We start from the raw sequence: 15806 nt of genomic DNA, 5'->3' as shown, positions 1-15806 counted from the left end.
AGAGATGCATCATCTGTCCACGTCTCATCGAAACACACTGTCACCAAGCAATGGCTGACGCTTCGAGGACGGCATGAAATTGACAGGGAGGTGATGCAGCTAACGTTCCTGGCAAATGTGCTAACAGGGCACACACGTCCGTTGGAGTGTATACATATGATGGGGACCGGCTGTGACACAGCAGTCAACCAAAGTCAAAAAATGTGACTAATCATACAGTGTTTCCAGTGTGTCGTTTACCACTTTGTGAGTGGATGCTGTTCTAAAGAGCGTAATTCCCATTTATCTGTAAGCAGCGCACGTGAGCGAATCTAATAGCAGGACTGTGTTACTACGATTGTACAGAGCAACTCTGTCAATACGCAGGTGTTTCAATCAGTAGGGCCATGGTAAACAGAGCGATTCGGAGTGATGTATCGTGTCTGTTACATAAATAATGAGTCTTTGATTTAATTGCTTCAGAGAAATATGAAAGTAAGCCTATCAGAAAAGTAACGCGAGACATGTAGCACGGGTCATGTCTTGCAGAATCTCTTACATCTGAGCCCGTCACTTGCACAGCGTCCCTTTGGCGCAGAGGATAGCGCGTTGGACTTCTAATCCAAAGGTCGTGGGTTCGATCCCCACAAGGGACGGGCAATTTTTAAAAACATGTGCCAATCACGAGATGGGTATTGACATATGGGTAACCACAAGCGTCTTCAAAAGGTGAAAATTGTTGTGACCTCAGTTCTATGCTTAAATATGTCAACCTTACACATACAAGCAAAATTCTCGTAGATCTGTTATCCATGACGCTGTTATGTGTAAATGCTGTAAAAACGGAACCATATCTTCACGTGCCTGTTCACGCAAATTTTCTTTCAATACCCAATTTTTTACCTACAGATAGAAATATAGCAATAGAACGCACATTTTGTACAGAAACAAATACAATGAAGAGTGAAATAATTTTGTATTACTTCACGAGTCAATGTATGTAATCCCAGTCATGATCTTTAATTCTTCCAGCCCAAGCTGAGAGGGTTTCAGTTTTCTCGGCCACAAGTGAGAGAAGTAGACTGTTTCACAACAAGATATAGTACTATGGTTCCTTAACTGTTCCCATTAAACAATGGCACTCTGTATCTATAGAAACGGCGGCAATATTCGCTTCAGCGCAGGGGGCTTTTGCTGGGGACTGTCAGGAGGGGACTTGCTGGATGCATGAAGGGAGAAGACCAGACAGAGACGTCTGACGCTCCGCTGACGCTTGCAGAAAACTACATTAAGTATGATTCCCGCCTATAACTGACGGCGAGAGAGATGCATCATCTGTCCACGTCTCATCGAAACACACTGTCACCAAGCAATGGCTGACGCTTCGAGGACGGCATGAAATTGACAGGGAGGTGATGCAGCTAACGTTCCTGGCAAATGTGCTAACAGGGCACACACGTCCGTTGGAGTGTATACATATGATGGGGACCGGCTGTGACACAGCAGTCAACCAAAGTCAAAAAATGTGACTAATCATACAGTGTTTCCAGTGTGTCGTTTACCACTTTGTGAGTGGATGCTGTTCTAAAGAGCGTAATTCCCATTTATCTGTAAGCAGCGCACGTGAGTGAATCTAATAGCAGGACTGTGTTACTACGATTGTACAGAGCAACTCTGTCAATACGCAGGTGTTTCAATCAGTAGGGCCATGGTAAACAGAGCGATTCGGAGTGATGTATCGTGTCTGTTACATAAATAATGAGTCTTTGATGTAATTGCTTCAGAGAAATATGAAAGTAAGCCTATCAGAAAAGTAACGCGAGACATGTAGCACGGGTCATGTCTTGCAGAATCTCTTACATCTGAGCCCGTCACTTGCACAGCGTCCCTTTGGCGCAGAGGATAGCGCGTTGGACTTCTAATCCAAAGGTCGTGGGTTCGATCCCCACAAGGGACGGGCAATTTTTAAAAACATGTGCCAATCACGAGATGGGTATTGACATATGGGTAACCACAAGCGTCTTCAAAAGGTGAAAATTGTTGTGACCTCAGTTCTATGCTTAAATATGTCAACCTTACACATACAAGCAAAATTCTCGTAGATCTGTTATCCATGACGCTGTTATGTGTAAATGCTGTAAAAACGGAACCATATCTTCACGTGCCTGTTCACGCAAATTTTCTTTCAATACCCAATTTTTACCTACAGATAGAAATATAGCAATAGAACGCACATTTTGTACAGAAACAAATACAATGAAGAGTGAAATAATTTTGTATTACTTCACGAGTCAATGTATGTAATCCCAGTCATGATCTTTAATTCTTCCAGCCCAAGCTGAGAGGGTTTCAGTTTTCTCGGCCACAAGTGAGAAAAGTAGACTGTTTCACAACAAGATATAGTACTATGGTTCCTTAACTGTTCCCATTAAACAATGGCACTCTGTATCTATAGAAACGGCGGCAATATTCGCTTCAGCGCAGGGGGCTTTTGCTGGGGACTGTCAGGAGGGGACTTGCTGGATGCATGAAGGGAGATGACCAGGCAGAGACGTCTGACGCTCCGCTGACGCTTGCAGAAAACTACATTAAGTATGATTCCCGCCTATAACTGACGGCGAGAGAGATGCATCATCTGTCCACGTCTCATCGAAACACACTGTCACCAAGCAATGGCTGACGCTTCGAGGACGGCATGAAATTGACAGGGAGGTGATGCAGCTAACGTTCCTGGCAAATGTGCTAACAGGGCACACACGTCCGTTGGAGTGTATACATATGATGGGGACCGGCTGTGACACAGCAGTCAACCAAAGTCAAAAAATGTGACTAATCATACAGTGTTTCCAGTGTGTCGTTTACCACTTTGTGAGTGGATGCTGTTCTAAAGAGCGTAATTCCCATTTATCTGTAAGCAGCGCACGTGAGCGAATCTAATAGCAGGACTGTGTTACTACGATTGTACAGAGCAACTCTGTCAATACGCAGGTGTTTCAATCAGTAGGGCCATGGTAAACAGAGCGATTCGGAGTGATGTATCGTGTCTGTTACATAAATAATGAGTCTTTGATTTAATTGCTTCAGAGAAATATGAAAGTAAGCCTATCAGAAAAGTAACGCGAGACATGTAGCACGGGTCATGTCTTGCAGAATCTCTTACATCTGAGCCCGTCACTTGCACAGCGTCCCTTTGGCGCAGAGGATAGCGCGTTGGACTTCTAATCCAAAGGTCGTGGGTTCGATCCCCACAAGGGACGGGCAATTTTTAAAAACATGTGCCAATCACGAGATGGGTATTGACATATGGGTAACCACAAGCGTCTTCAAAAGGTGAAAATTGTTGTGACCTCAGTTCTATGCTTAAATATGTCAACCTTACACATACAAGCAAAATTCTCGTAGATCTGTTATCCATGACGCTGTTATGTGTAAATGCTGTAAAAACGGAACCATATCTTCACGTGCCTGTTCACGCAAATTTTCTTTCAATACCCAATTTTTACCTACAGATAGAAATATAGCAATAGAACGCACATTTTGTACAGAAACAAATACAATGAAGAGTGAAATAATTTTGTATTACTTCACGAGTCAATGTATGTAATCCCAGTCATGATCTTTAATTCTTCCAGCCCAAGCTGAGAGGGTTTCAGGTTTCTCGGCCACAAGTGAGAAAAGTAGACTGTTTCACAACAAGATATAGTACTATGGTTCCTTAACTGTTCCCATTAAACAATGGCACTCTGTATCTATAGAAACGGCGGCAATATTCGCTTCAGCGCGGGGGGCTTTTGCTGGGGACTGTCAGGAGGGGACTTGCTGGATGCATGAAGGGAGAAGACCAGACAGAGACGTCTGACGCTCCGCTGACGCTTGCAGAAAACTACATTAAGTATGATTCCCGCCTATAACTGACGGCGAGAGAGATGCATCATCTGTCCACGTCTCATCGAAACACACTGTCACCAAGCAATGGCTGACGCTTCGAGGACGGCATGAAATTGACAGGGAGGTGATGCAGCTAACGTTCCTGGCAAATGTGCTAACAGGGCACACACGTCCGTTGGAGTGTATACATATGATGGGGACCGGCTGTGACACAGCAGTCAACCAAAGTCAAAAAATGTGACTAATCATACAGTGTTTCCAGTGTGTCGTTTACCACTTTGTGAGTGGATGCTGTTCTAAAGAGCGTAATTCCCATTTATCTGTAAGCAGCGCACGTGAGCGAATCTAATAGCAGGACTGTGTTACTACGATTGTACAGAGCAACTCTGTCAATACGCAGGTGTTTCAATCAGTAGGGCCATGGTAAACAGAGCGATTCGGAGTGATGTATCGTGTCTGTTACATAAATAATGAGTCTTTGATGTAATTGCTTCAGAGAAATGTGAAAGTAAGCCTATCAGAAAAGTAACGCGAGACATGTAGCACGGGTCATGTCTTGCAGAATCTCTTACATCTGAGCCCGTCACTTGCACAGCGTCCCTTTGGCGCAGAGGATAGCGCGTTGGACTTCTAATACAAAGGTCGTGGGTTCGATCCCCACAAGGGACGGGCAATTTTTAAAAACATGTGCCAATCACGAGATGGGTATTGACATATGGGTAACCACAAGCGTCTTCAAAAGGTGAAAATTGTTGTGACCTCAGTTCTATGCTTAAATATGTCAACCTTACACATACAAGCAAAATTCTCGTAGATCTGTTATCCATGACGCTGTTATGTGTAAATGCTGTAAAAACGGAACCATATCTTCACGTGCCTGTTCACGCAAATTTTCTTTCAATACCCAATTTTTACCTACAGATAGAAATATAGCAATAGAACGCACATTTTGTACAGAAACAAATACAATGAAGAGTGAAATAATTTTGTATTACTTCACGAGTCAATGTATGTAATCCCAGTCATGATCTTTAATTCTTCCAGCCCAAGCTGAGAGGGTTTCAGTTTTCTCGGCCACAAGTGAGAAAAGTAGACTGTTTCACAACAAGATATAGTACTATGGTTCCTTAACTGTTCCCATTAAACAATGGCACTCTGTATCTATAGAAACGGCGGCAATATTCGCTTCAGCGCAGGGGGCTTTTGCTGGGGACTGTCAGGAGGGGACTTGCTGGATGCATGAAGGGAGAAGACCAGACAGAGACGTCTGACGCTCCGCTGACGCTTGCAGAAAACTACATTAAGTATGATTCCCGCCTATAACTGACGGCGAGAGAGATGCATCATCTGTCCACGTCTCATCGAAACACACTGTCACCAAGCAATGGCTGACGCTTCGAGGACGGCATGAAATTGACAGGGAGGTGATGCAGCTAACGTTCCTGGCAAATGTGCTAACAGGGCACACACGTCCGTTGGAGTGTATACATATGATGGGGACCGGCTGTGACACAGCAGTCAACCAAAGTCAAAAAATGTGACTAATCATACAGTGTTTCCAGTGTGTCGTTTACCACTTTGTGAGTGGATGCTGTTCTAAAGAGCGTAATTCCCATTTATCTGTAAGCAGCGCACGTGAGCGAATCTAATAGCAGGACTGTGTTACTACGATTGTACAGAGCAACTCTGTCAATACGCAGGTGTTTCAATCAGTAGGGCCATGGTAAACAGAGCGATTCGGAGTGATGTATCGTGTCTGTTACATAAATAATGAGTCTTTGATGTAATTGCTTCAGAGAAATATGAAAGTAAGCCTATCAGAAAAGTAACGCGAGACATGTAGCACGGGTCATGTCTTGCAGAATCTCTTACATCTGAGCCCGTCACTTGCACAGCGTCCCTTTGGCGCAGAGGATAGCGCGTTGGACTTCTAATCCAAAGGTCGTGGGTTCGATCCCCACAAGGGACGGGCAGTTTTTAAAAACATGTGCCAATCACGAGATGGGTATTGACATATGGGTAACCACAAGCGTCTTCAAAAGGTGAAAATTGTTGTGACCTCAGTTCTATGCTTAAATATGTCAACCTTACACATACAAGCAAAATTCTCGTAGATCTGTTATCCATGACGCTGTTATGTGTAAATGCTGTAAAAACGGAACCATATCTTCACGTGCCTGTTCACGCAAATTTTCTTTCAATACCCAATTTTTACCTACAGATAGAAATATGGCAATAGAACGCACATTTTGTACAGAAACAAATACAATGAAGAGTGAAATAATTTTGTATTACTTCACGAGTCAACGTATGTAATCCCAGTCATGATCTTTAATTCTTCCAGCCCAAGCTCAGAGGGTTTCAGTTTTCTCGGCCACAAGTGAGAAAAGTAGACTGTTTCACAACAAGATATAGTACTATGGTTCCTTAACTGTTCCCATTAAACAATGGCACTCTGTATCTATAGAAACGGCGGCAATATTCGCTTCAGCGCAGGGGGCTTTTGCTGGGGACTGTCAGGAGGGGACTTGCTGGATGCATGAAGGGAGAAGACCAGGCAGAGACGTCTGACGCTCCGCTGACGCTTGCAGAAAACTACATTAAGTATGATTCCCGCCTATAACTGACGGCGAGAGAGATGCATCATCTGTCCACGTCTCATCGAAACACACTGTCACCAAGCAATGGCTGACGCTTCGAGGACGGCATGAAATTGACAGGGAGGTGATGCAGCTAACGTTCCTGGCAAATGTGCTAACAGGGCACACACGTCCGTTGGAGTGTATACATATGATGGGGACCGGCTGTGACACAGCAGTCAACCAAAGTCAAAAAATGTGACTAATCATACAGTGTTTCCAGTGTGTCGTTTACCACTTTGTGAGTGGATGCTGTTCTAAAGAGCGTAATTCCCATTTATCTGTAAGCAGCGCACGTGAGCGAATCTAATAGCAGGACTGTGTTACTACGATTGTACAGAGCAACTCTGTCAATACGCAGGTGTTTCAATCAGTAGGGCCATGGTAAACAGAGCGATTCGGAGTGATGTATCGTGTCTGTTACATAAATAATGAGTCTTTGATGTAATTGCTTCAGAGAAATATGAAAGTAAGCCTATCAGAAAAGTAACGCGAGACATGTAGCACGGGTCATGTCTTGCAGAATCTCTTACATCTGAGCCCGTCACTTGCACAGCGTCCCTTTGGCGCAGAGGATAGCGCGTTGGACTTCTAATCCAAAGGTCGTGGGTTCGATCCCCACAAGGGACGGGCAATTTTTAAAAACATGTGCCAATCACGAGATGGGTATTGACATATGGGTAACCACAAGCGTCTTCAAAAGGTGAAAATTGTTGTGACCTCAGTTCTATGCTTAAATATGTCAACCTTACACATACAAGCAAAATTCTCGTAGATCTGTTATCCATGACGCTGTTATGTGTAAATGCTGTAAAAACGGAACCATATCTTCACGTGCCTGTTCACGCAAATTTTCTTTCAATACCCAATTTTTACCTACAGATAGAAATATAGCAATAGAACGCACATTTTGTACAGAAACAAATACAATGAAGAGTGAAATAATTTTGTATTACTTCACGAGTCAATGTATGTAATCCCAGTCATGATCTTTAATTCTTCCAGCCCAAGCTGAGAGGGTTTCAGTTTTCTCGGCCACAAGTGAGAAAAGTAGACTGTTTCACAACAAGATATAGTACTATGGTTCCTTAACTGTTCCCATTAAACAATGGCACTCTGTATCTATAGAAACGGCGGCAATATTCGCTTCAGCGCAGGGGGCTTTTGCTGGGGACTGTCAGGAGGGGACTTGCTGGATGCATGAAGGGAGAAGACCAGACAGAGACGTCTGACGCTCCGCTGACGCTTGCAGAAAACTACATTAAGTATGATTCCCGCCTATAACTGACGGCGAGAGAGATGCATCATCTGTCCACGTCTCATCGAAACACACTGTCACCAAGCAATGGCTGACGCTTCGAGGACGGCATGAAATTGACAGGGAGGTGATGCAGCTAACGTTCCTGGCAAATGTGCTAACAGGGCACACACGTCCGTTGGAGTGTATACATATGATGGGGACCGGCTGTGACACAGCAGTCAACCAAAGTCAAAAAATGTGACTAATCATACAGTGTTTCCAGTGTGTCGTTTACCACTTTGTGAGTGGATGCTGTTCTAAAGAGCGTAATTCCCATTTATCTGTAAGCAGCGCACGTGAGCGAATCTAATAGCAGGACTGTGTTACTACGATTGTACAGAGCAACTCTGTCAATACGCAGGTGTTTCAATCAGTAGGGCCATGGTAAACAGAGCGATTCGGAGTGATGTATCGTGTCTGTTACATAAATAATGAGTCTTTGATGTAATTGCTTCAGAGAAATATGAAAGTAAGCCTATCAGAAAAGTAACGCGAGACATGTAGCACGGGTCATGTCTTGCAGAATCTCTTACATCTGAGCCCGTCACTTGCACAGCGTCCCTTTGGCGCAGAGGATAGCGCGTTGGACTTCTAATCCAAAGGTCGTGGGTTCGATCCCCACAAGGGACGGGCAATTTTTAAAAACATGTGCCAATCACGAGATGGGTATTGACATATGGGTAACCACAAGCGTCTTCAAAAGGTGAAAATTGTTGTGACCTCAGTTCTATGCTTAAATATGTCAACCTTACACATACAAGCAAAATTCTCGTAGATCTGTTATCCATGACGCTGTTATGTGTAAATGCTGTAAAAACGGAACCATATCTTCACGTGCCTGTTCACGCGAATTTTCTTTCAATACCCAATTTTTACCTACAGATAGAAATATAGCAATAGAACGCACATTTTGTACAGAAACAAATACAATGAAAAGTGAAATAATTTTGTATTACTTCACGAGTCAATGTATGTAATCCCAGTCATGATCTTTAATTCTTCCAGCCCAAGCTGAGAGGGTTTCAGTTTTCTCAGCCACAAGTGAGAAAAGTAGACTGTTTCACAACAAGATATAGTACTATGGTTCCTTAACTGTTCCCATTAAACAATGGGACTCTGTATCTATAGAAACGGCGGCAATATTCGCTTCAGCGCAGGGGGCTTTTGCTGGGGACTGTCAGGAGGGGACTTGCTGGATGCATGAAGGGAGAAGACCAGACAGAGACGTCTGACGCTCCGCTGACGCTTGCAGAAAACTACATTAAGTATGATTCCCGCCTATAACTGACGGCGAGAGAGATGCATCATCTGTCCACGTCTCATCGAAACACACTGTCACCAAGCAATGGCTGACGCTTCGAGGACGGCATAAAATTGACAGGGAGGTGATGCAGCTAACGTTCCTGGCAAATGTGCTAACAGGGCACACACGTCCGTTGGAGTGTATACATATGATGGGGACCGGCTGTGACACAGCAGTCAACCAAAGTCAAAAAATGTGACTAATCATACAGTGTTTCCAGTGTGTCGTTTACCACTTTGTGAGTGGATGCTGTTCTAAAGAGCGTAATTCCCATTTATCTGTAAGCAGCGCACGTGAGCGAATCTAATAGCAGGACTGCGTTACTACGATTGTACAGAGCAACTCTGTCAATACGCAGGTGTTTCAATCAGTAGGGCCATGGTAAACAGAGCGATTCGGAGTGATGTATCGTGTCTGTTACATAAATAATGAGTCTTTGATGTAATTGCTTCAGAGAAATATGAAAGTAAGCCTATCAGAAAAGTAACGCGAGACATGTAGCACGGGTCATGTCTTGCAGAATCTCTTACATCTGAGCCCGTCACTTGCACAGCGTCCCTTTGGCGCAGAGGATAGCGCGTTGGACTTCTAATCCAAAGGTCGTGGGTTCGATCCCCACAAGGGACGGGCAATTTTTAAAAACATGTGCCAATCACGAGATGGGTATTGACATATGGGTAACCACAAGCGTCTTCAAAAGGTGAAAATTGTTGTGACCTCAGTTCTATGCTTAAATATGTCAACCTTACACATACAAGCAAAATTCTCGTAGATCTGTTATCCATGACGCTGTTATGTGTAAATGCTGTAAAAACGGAACCATATCTTCACGTGCCTGTTCACGCAAATTTTCTTTCAATACCCAATTTTTACCTACAGATAGAAATATAGCAATAGAACGCACATTTTGTACAGAAACAAATACAATGAAGAGTGAAATAATTTTGTATTACTTCACGAGTCAATGTATGTAATCCCAGTCATGATCTTTAATTCTTCCAGCCCAAGCTGAGAGGGTTTCAGTTTTCTCGGCCACAAGTGAGAAAAGTAGACTGTTTCACAACAAGATATAGTACTATGGTTCCTTAACTGTTCCCATTAAACAATGGCACTCTGTATCTATAGAAACGGCGGCAATATTCGCTTCAGCGCAGGGGGCTTTTGCTGGGGACTGTCAGGAGGGGACTTGCTGGATGCATGAAGGGAGAAGACCAGACAGAGACGTCTGACGCTCCGCTGACGCTTGCAGAAAACTACATTAAGTATGATTCCCGCCTATAACTGACGGCGAGAGAGATGCATCATCTGTCCACGTCTCATCGAAACACACTGTCACCAAGCAATGGCTGACGCTTCGAGGACGGCATGAAATTGACAGGGAGGTGATGCAGCTAACGTTCCTGGCAAATGTGCTAACAGGGCACACACGTCCGTTGGAGTGTATACATATGATGGGGACCGGCTGTGACACAGCAGTCAACCAAAGTCAAAAAATGTGACTAATCATACAGTGTTTCCAGTGTGTCGTTTACCACTTTGTGAGTGGATGCTGTTCTAAAGAGCGTAATTCCCATTTATCTGTAAGCAGCGCACGTGAGCGAATCTAATAGCAGGACTGTGTTACTACGATTGTACGGAGCAACTCTGTCAATACGCAGGTGTTTCAATCAGTAGGGCCATGGTAAACAGAGCGATTCGGAGTGATGTATCGTGTCTGTTACATAAATAATGAGTCTTTGATGTAATTGCTTCAGAGAAATATGAAAGTAAGCCTATCAGAAAAGTAACGCGAGACATGTAGCACGGGTCATGTCTTGCAGAATCTCTTACATCTGAGCCCGTCACTTGCACAGCGTCCCTTTGGCGCAGAGGATAGCGCGTTGGACTTCTAATCCAAAGGTCGTGGGTTCGATCCCCACAAGGGACGGGCAATTTTTAAAAACATGTGCCAATCACGAGATGGGTATTGACATATGGGTAACCACAAGCGTCTTCAAAAGGTGAAAATTGTTGTGACCTCAGTTCTATGCTTAAATATGTCAACCTTACACATACAAGCAAAATTCTCGTAGATCTGTTATCCATGACGCTGTTATGTGTAAATGCTGTAAAAACGGAACCATATCTTCACGTGCCTGTTCACGCAAATTTTCTTTCAATACCCAATTTTTACCTACAGATAGAAATATAGCAATAGAACGCACATTTTGTACAGAAACAAATACAATGAAGAGTGAAATAATTTTGTATTACTTCACGAGTCAATGTATGTAATCCCAGTCATGATCTTTAATTCTTCCAGCCCAAGCTGAGAGGGTTTCAGTTTTCTCGGCCACAAGTGAGAAAAGTAGACTGTTTCACAACAAGATATAGTACTATGGTTCCTTAACTGTTCCCATTAAACAATGGCACTCTGTATCTATAGAAACGGCGGCAATATTCGCTTCAGCGCAGGGGGCTTTTGCTGGGGACTGTCAGGAGGGGACTTGCTGGATGCATGAAGGGAGAAGACCAGACAGAGACGTCTGACGCTCCGCTGACGCTTGCAGAAAACTACATTAAGTATGATTCCCGCCTATAACTGACGGCGAGAGAGATGCATCATCTGTCCACGTCTCATCGAAACACACTGTCACCAAGCAATGGCTGACGCTTCGAGGACGGCATGAAATTGACAGGGAGGTGATGCAGCTAACGTTCCTGGCAAATGTGCTAACAGGGCACACACGTCCGTTGGAGTGTATACATATGATGGGGACCGGCTGTGACACAGCAGTCAACCAAAGTCAAAAAATGTGACTAATCATACAGTGTTTCCAGTGTGTCGTTTACCACTTTGTGAGTGGATGCTGTTCTAAAGAGCGTAATTCCCATTTATCTGTAAGCAGCGCACGTGAGCGAATCTAATAGCAGGACTGTGTTACTACGATTGTACAGAGCAACTCTGTCAATACGCAGGTGTTTCAATCAGTAGGGCCATGGTAAACAGAGCGATTCGGAGTGATGTATCGTGTCTGTTACATAAATAATGAGTCTTTGATGTAATTGCTTCCGAGAAATATGAAAGTAAGCCTATCAGAAAAGTAACGCGAGACATGTAGCACGGGTCATGTCTTGCAGAATCTCTTACATCTGAGCCTGTCACTTGCACAGCGTCCCTTTGGCGCAGAGGATAGCGCGTTGGACTTCTAATCCAAAGGTCGTGGGTTCGATCCCCACAAGGGACGGGCAATTTTTAAAAACATGTGCCAATCACGAGATGGGTATTGACATATGGGTAACCACAAGCGTCTTCAAAAGGTGAAAATTGTTGTGACCTCAGTTCTATGCTTAAATATGTCAACCTTACACATACAAGCAAAATTCTCGTAGATCTGTTATCCATGACGCTGTTATGTGTAAATGCTGTAAAAACGGAACCATATCTTCATGTGCCTGTTCACGCAAATTTTCTTTCAATACCCAATTTTTACCTACAGATAGAAATATAGCAATAGAACGCACATTTTGTACAGAAACAAATACAATGAAGAGTGAAATAATTTTGTATTACTTCACGAGTCAATGTATGTAATCCCAGTCATGATCTTTAATTCTTCCAGCCCAAGCTGAGAGGGTTTCAGTTTTCTCGGCCACAAGTGAGAAAAGTAGACTGTTTCACAACAAGATATAGTACTATGGTTCCTTAACTGTTCCCATTAAACAATGGCACTCTGTATCTATAGAAACGGCGGCAATATTCGCTTCAGCGCAGGGGGCTTTTGCTGGGGACTGTCAGGAGGGGACTTGCTGGATGCATGAAGGGAGAAGACCAGACAGAGACGTCTGACGCTCCGCTGACGCTTGCAGAAAACTACATTAAGTATGATTCCCGCCTATAACTGACGGCGAGAGAGATGCATCATCTGTCCACGTCTCATCGAAACACACTGTCACCAAGCAATGGCTGACGCTTCGAGGACGGCATGAAATTGACAGGGAGGTGATGCAGCTAACGTTCCTGGCAAATGTGCTAACAGGGCACACACGTCCGTTGGAGTGTATACATATGATGGGGACCGGCTGTGACACAGCAGTCAACCAAAGTCAAAAAATGTGGCTAATCATACAGTGTTTCCAGTGTGTCGTTTACCACTTTGTGAGTGGATGCTGTTCTAAAGAGCGTAATTCCCATTTATCTGTAAGCAGCGCACGTGAGCGAATCTAATAGCAGGACTGTGTTACTACGATTGTACAGAGCAACTCTGTCAATACGCAGGTGTTTCAATCAGTAGGGCCATGGTAAACAGAGCGATTCGGAGTGATGTATCGTGTCTGTTACATAAATAATGAGTCTTTGATGTAATTGCTTCAGAGAAATATGAAAGTAAGCCTATCAGAAAAGTAACGCGAGACATGTAGCACGGGTCATGTCTTGCAGAATCTCTTACATCTGAGCCCGTCACTTGCACAGCGTCCCTTTGGCGCAGAGGATAGCGCGTTGGACTTCTAATCCAAAGGTCGTGGGTTCGATCCCCACAAGGGACGGGCAATTTTTAAAAACATGTGCCAATCACGAGATGGGTATTGACATATGGGTAACCACAAGCGTCTTCAAAAGGTGAAAATTGTTGTGACCTCAGTTCTATGCTTAAATATGTCAACCTTACACATACAAGCAAAATTCTCGTAGATCTGTTATCCATGACGCTGTTATGTGTAAATGCTGTAAAAACGGAACCATATCTTCACGTGCCTGTTCACGCAAATTTTCTTTCAATACCCAATTTTTACCTACAGATAGAAATATAGCAATAGAACGCACATTTTGTACAGAAACAAATACAATGAAGAGTGAAATAATTTTGTATTACTTCACGAGTCAATGTATGTAATCCCAGTCATGATCTTTAATTCTTCCAGCCCAAGCTGAGAGGGTTTCAGTTTTCTCGGCCACAAGTGAGAAAAGTAGACTGTTTCACAACAAGATATAGTACTATGGTTCCTTAACTGTTCCCATTAAACAATGGCACTCTGTATCTATAGAAACGGCGGCAATATTCGCTTCAGCGCAGGGGGCTTTTGCTGGGGACTGTCAGGAGGGGACTTGCTGGATGCATGAAGGGAGAAGACCAGACAGAGACGTCTGACGCTCCGCTGACGCTTGCAGAAAACTACATTAAGTATGATTCCCGCCTATAACTGACGGCGAGAGAGATGCATCATCTGTCCACGTCTCATCGAAACACACTGTCGCCAAGCAATGGCTGACGCTTCGAGGACGGCATGAAATTGACAGGGAGGTGATGCAGCTAACGTTCCTGGCAAATGTGCTAACAGGGCACACACGTCCGTTGGAGTGTATACATATGATGGGGACCGGCTGTGACACAGCAGTCAACCAAAGTCAAAAAATGTGACTAATCATACAGTGTTTCCAGTGTGTCGTTTACCACTTTGTGAGTGGATGCTGTTCTAAAGAGCGTAATTCCCATTTATCTGTAAGCAGCGCACGTGAGCGAATCTAATAGCAGGACTGTGTTACTACGATTGTACAGAGCAACTCTGTCAATACGCAGGTGTTTCAATCAGTAGGGCCATGGTAAACAGAGCGATTCGGAGTGATGTATCGTGTCTGTTACATAAATAATGAGTCTTTGATGTAATTGCTTCAGAGAAATATGAAAGTAAGCCTATCAGAAAAGTAACGCGAGACATGTAGCACGGGTCATGTCTTGCAGAATCTCTTACATCTGAGCCCATCACTTGCACAGCGTCGCTTTGGCGCAGAGGATAGCGCGTTGGACTTCTAATCCAAAGGTCGTGGGTTCGATCCCCACAAGGGGCGGGCAATTTTTAAAAACATGTGCCAATCACGAGATGGGTATTGACATATGGGTAACCACAAGCGTCTTCAAAAGGTGAAAATTGTTGTGACCTCAGTTCTATGCTTAAATATGTCAACCTTACACATACAAGCAAAATTCTCGTAGATCTGTTATCCATGACGCTGTTATGTGTAAATGCTGTAAAAACGGAACCATATCTTCACGTGCCTGTTCACGCAAATTTTCTTTCAATACCCAATTTTTACCTACAGATAGAAATATAGCAATAGAACGCACATTTTGTACAGAAACAAATACAATGAAGAGTGAAATAATTTTGTATTACTTCACGAGTCAATGTATGTAATCCCAGTCATGATCTTTAATTCTTCCAGCCCAAGCTGAGAGGGTTTCAGTTTTCTCGGCCACAAGTGAGAAAAGTAGACTGTTTCACAACAAGATATAGTACTATGGTTCCTTAACTGTTCCCATTAAACAATGGCACTCTGTATCTATAGAAACGGCGGCAATATTCGCTTCAGCGCAGGGGGCTTTTGCTGGGGACTGTCAGGAGGGGACTTGCTGGATGCATGAAGGGAGAAGACCAGACAGAGACGTCTGACGCTCCGCTGACGCTTGCAGAAAACTACATTAAGTATGATTCCCGCCTATAACTGACGGCGAGAGAGATGCATCATCTGTCCACGTCTCATCGAAACACACTGTCACCAAGCAATGGCTGACGCTTCGAGGACGGCATGAAATTGACAGGGAGGTGATGCAGCTAACGTTCCTGGCAAATGTGCTAACAGGGCACACACGTCCGTTGGAGTGTATACATATGATGGGGACCGGCTGTGACACAGCAGTCAACCAAAGTCAAAAAATGT

General features: G+C 43.9%; 12 non-coding genes across 12 annotated transcripts; all 12 read left to right on the top strand.

Annotated features, from left to right (window-relative positions):
* The first annotated feature begins 562 nt into the window (after positions 1 to 562).
* On the top strand, positions 563 to 635 carry Trnar-ucu. Its single transcript has one exon. It is a non-coding gene; the product is annotated as a tRNA-Arg (tRNA).
* A 1228-nt stretch (positions 636 to 1863) lies between these two features.
* Trnar-ucu lies at positions 1864 to 1936 on the top strand. The gene has a single exon. It is a non-coding gene; the product is annotated as a tRNA-Arg (tRNA).
* Positions 1937 to 3163: 1227 nt separating this feature from the next.
* On the top strand, positions 3164 to 3236 carry Trnar-ucu. The gene has a single exon. It is a non-coding gene; the product is annotated as a tRNA-Arg (tRNA).
* Positions 3237 to 4463: 1227 nt separating this feature from the next.
* Positions 4464 to 4536, top strand: Trnar-ucu. The gene has a single exon. It is a non-coding gene; the product is annotated as a tRNA-Arg (tRNA).
* A 1227-nt stretch (positions 4537 to 5763) lies between these two features.
* Trnar-ucu lies at positions 5764 to 5836 on the top strand. The gene has a single exon. It is a non-coding gene; the product is annotated as a tRNA-Arg (tRNA).
* Positions 5837 to 7063: 1227 nt separating this feature from the next.
* On the top strand, positions 7064 to 7136 carry Trnar-ucu. Its single transcript has one exon. It is a non-coding gene; the product is annotated as a tRNA-Arg (tRNA).
* A 1227-nt stretch (positions 7137 to 8363) lies between these two features.
* On the top strand, positions 8364 to 8436 carry Trnar-ucu. Its single transcript has one exon. It is a non-coding gene; the product is annotated as a tRNA-Arg (tRNA).
* A 1227-nt stretch (positions 8437 to 9663) lies between these two features.
* On the top strand, positions 9664 to 9736 carry Trnar-ucu. Its single transcript has one exon. It is a non-coding gene; the product is annotated as a tRNA-Arg (tRNA).
* A 1227-nt stretch (positions 9737 to 10963) lies between these two features.
* Positions 10964 to 11036, top strand: Trnar-ucu. Its single transcript has one exon. It is a non-coding gene; the product is annotated as a tRNA-Arg (tRNA).
* A 1227-nt stretch (positions 11037 to 12263) lies between these two features.
* Trnar-ucu lies at positions 12264 to 12336 on the top strand. Its single transcript has one exon. It is a non-coding gene; the product is annotated as a tRNA-Arg (tRNA).
* Positions 12337 to 13563: 1227 nt separating this feature from the next.
* Positions 13564 to 13636, top strand: Trnar-ucu. Its single transcript has one exon. It is a non-coding gene; the product is annotated as a tRNA-Arg (tRNA).
* Positions 13637 to 14863: 1227 nt separating this feature from the next.
* Positions 14864 to 14936, top strand: Trnar-ucu. The gene has a single exon. It is a non-coding gene; the product is annotated as a tRNA-Arg (tRNA).
* Positions 14937 to 15806: the final 870 nt, after the last annotated feature.

This window comes from Schistocerca americana, chromosome 1 (assembly GCF_021461395.2).
Source record: "Schistocerca americana isolate TAMUIC-IGC-003095 chromosome 1, iqSchAmer2.1, whole genome shotgun sequence".
NCBI lineage: Eukaryota > Metazoa > Arthropoda > Insecta > Orthoptera > Acrididae > Schistocerca > Schistocerca americana.
Note: the sequence above shows the minus strand (reverse complement) of the source record. Positions and strands in the feature narration are given on the sequence as shown.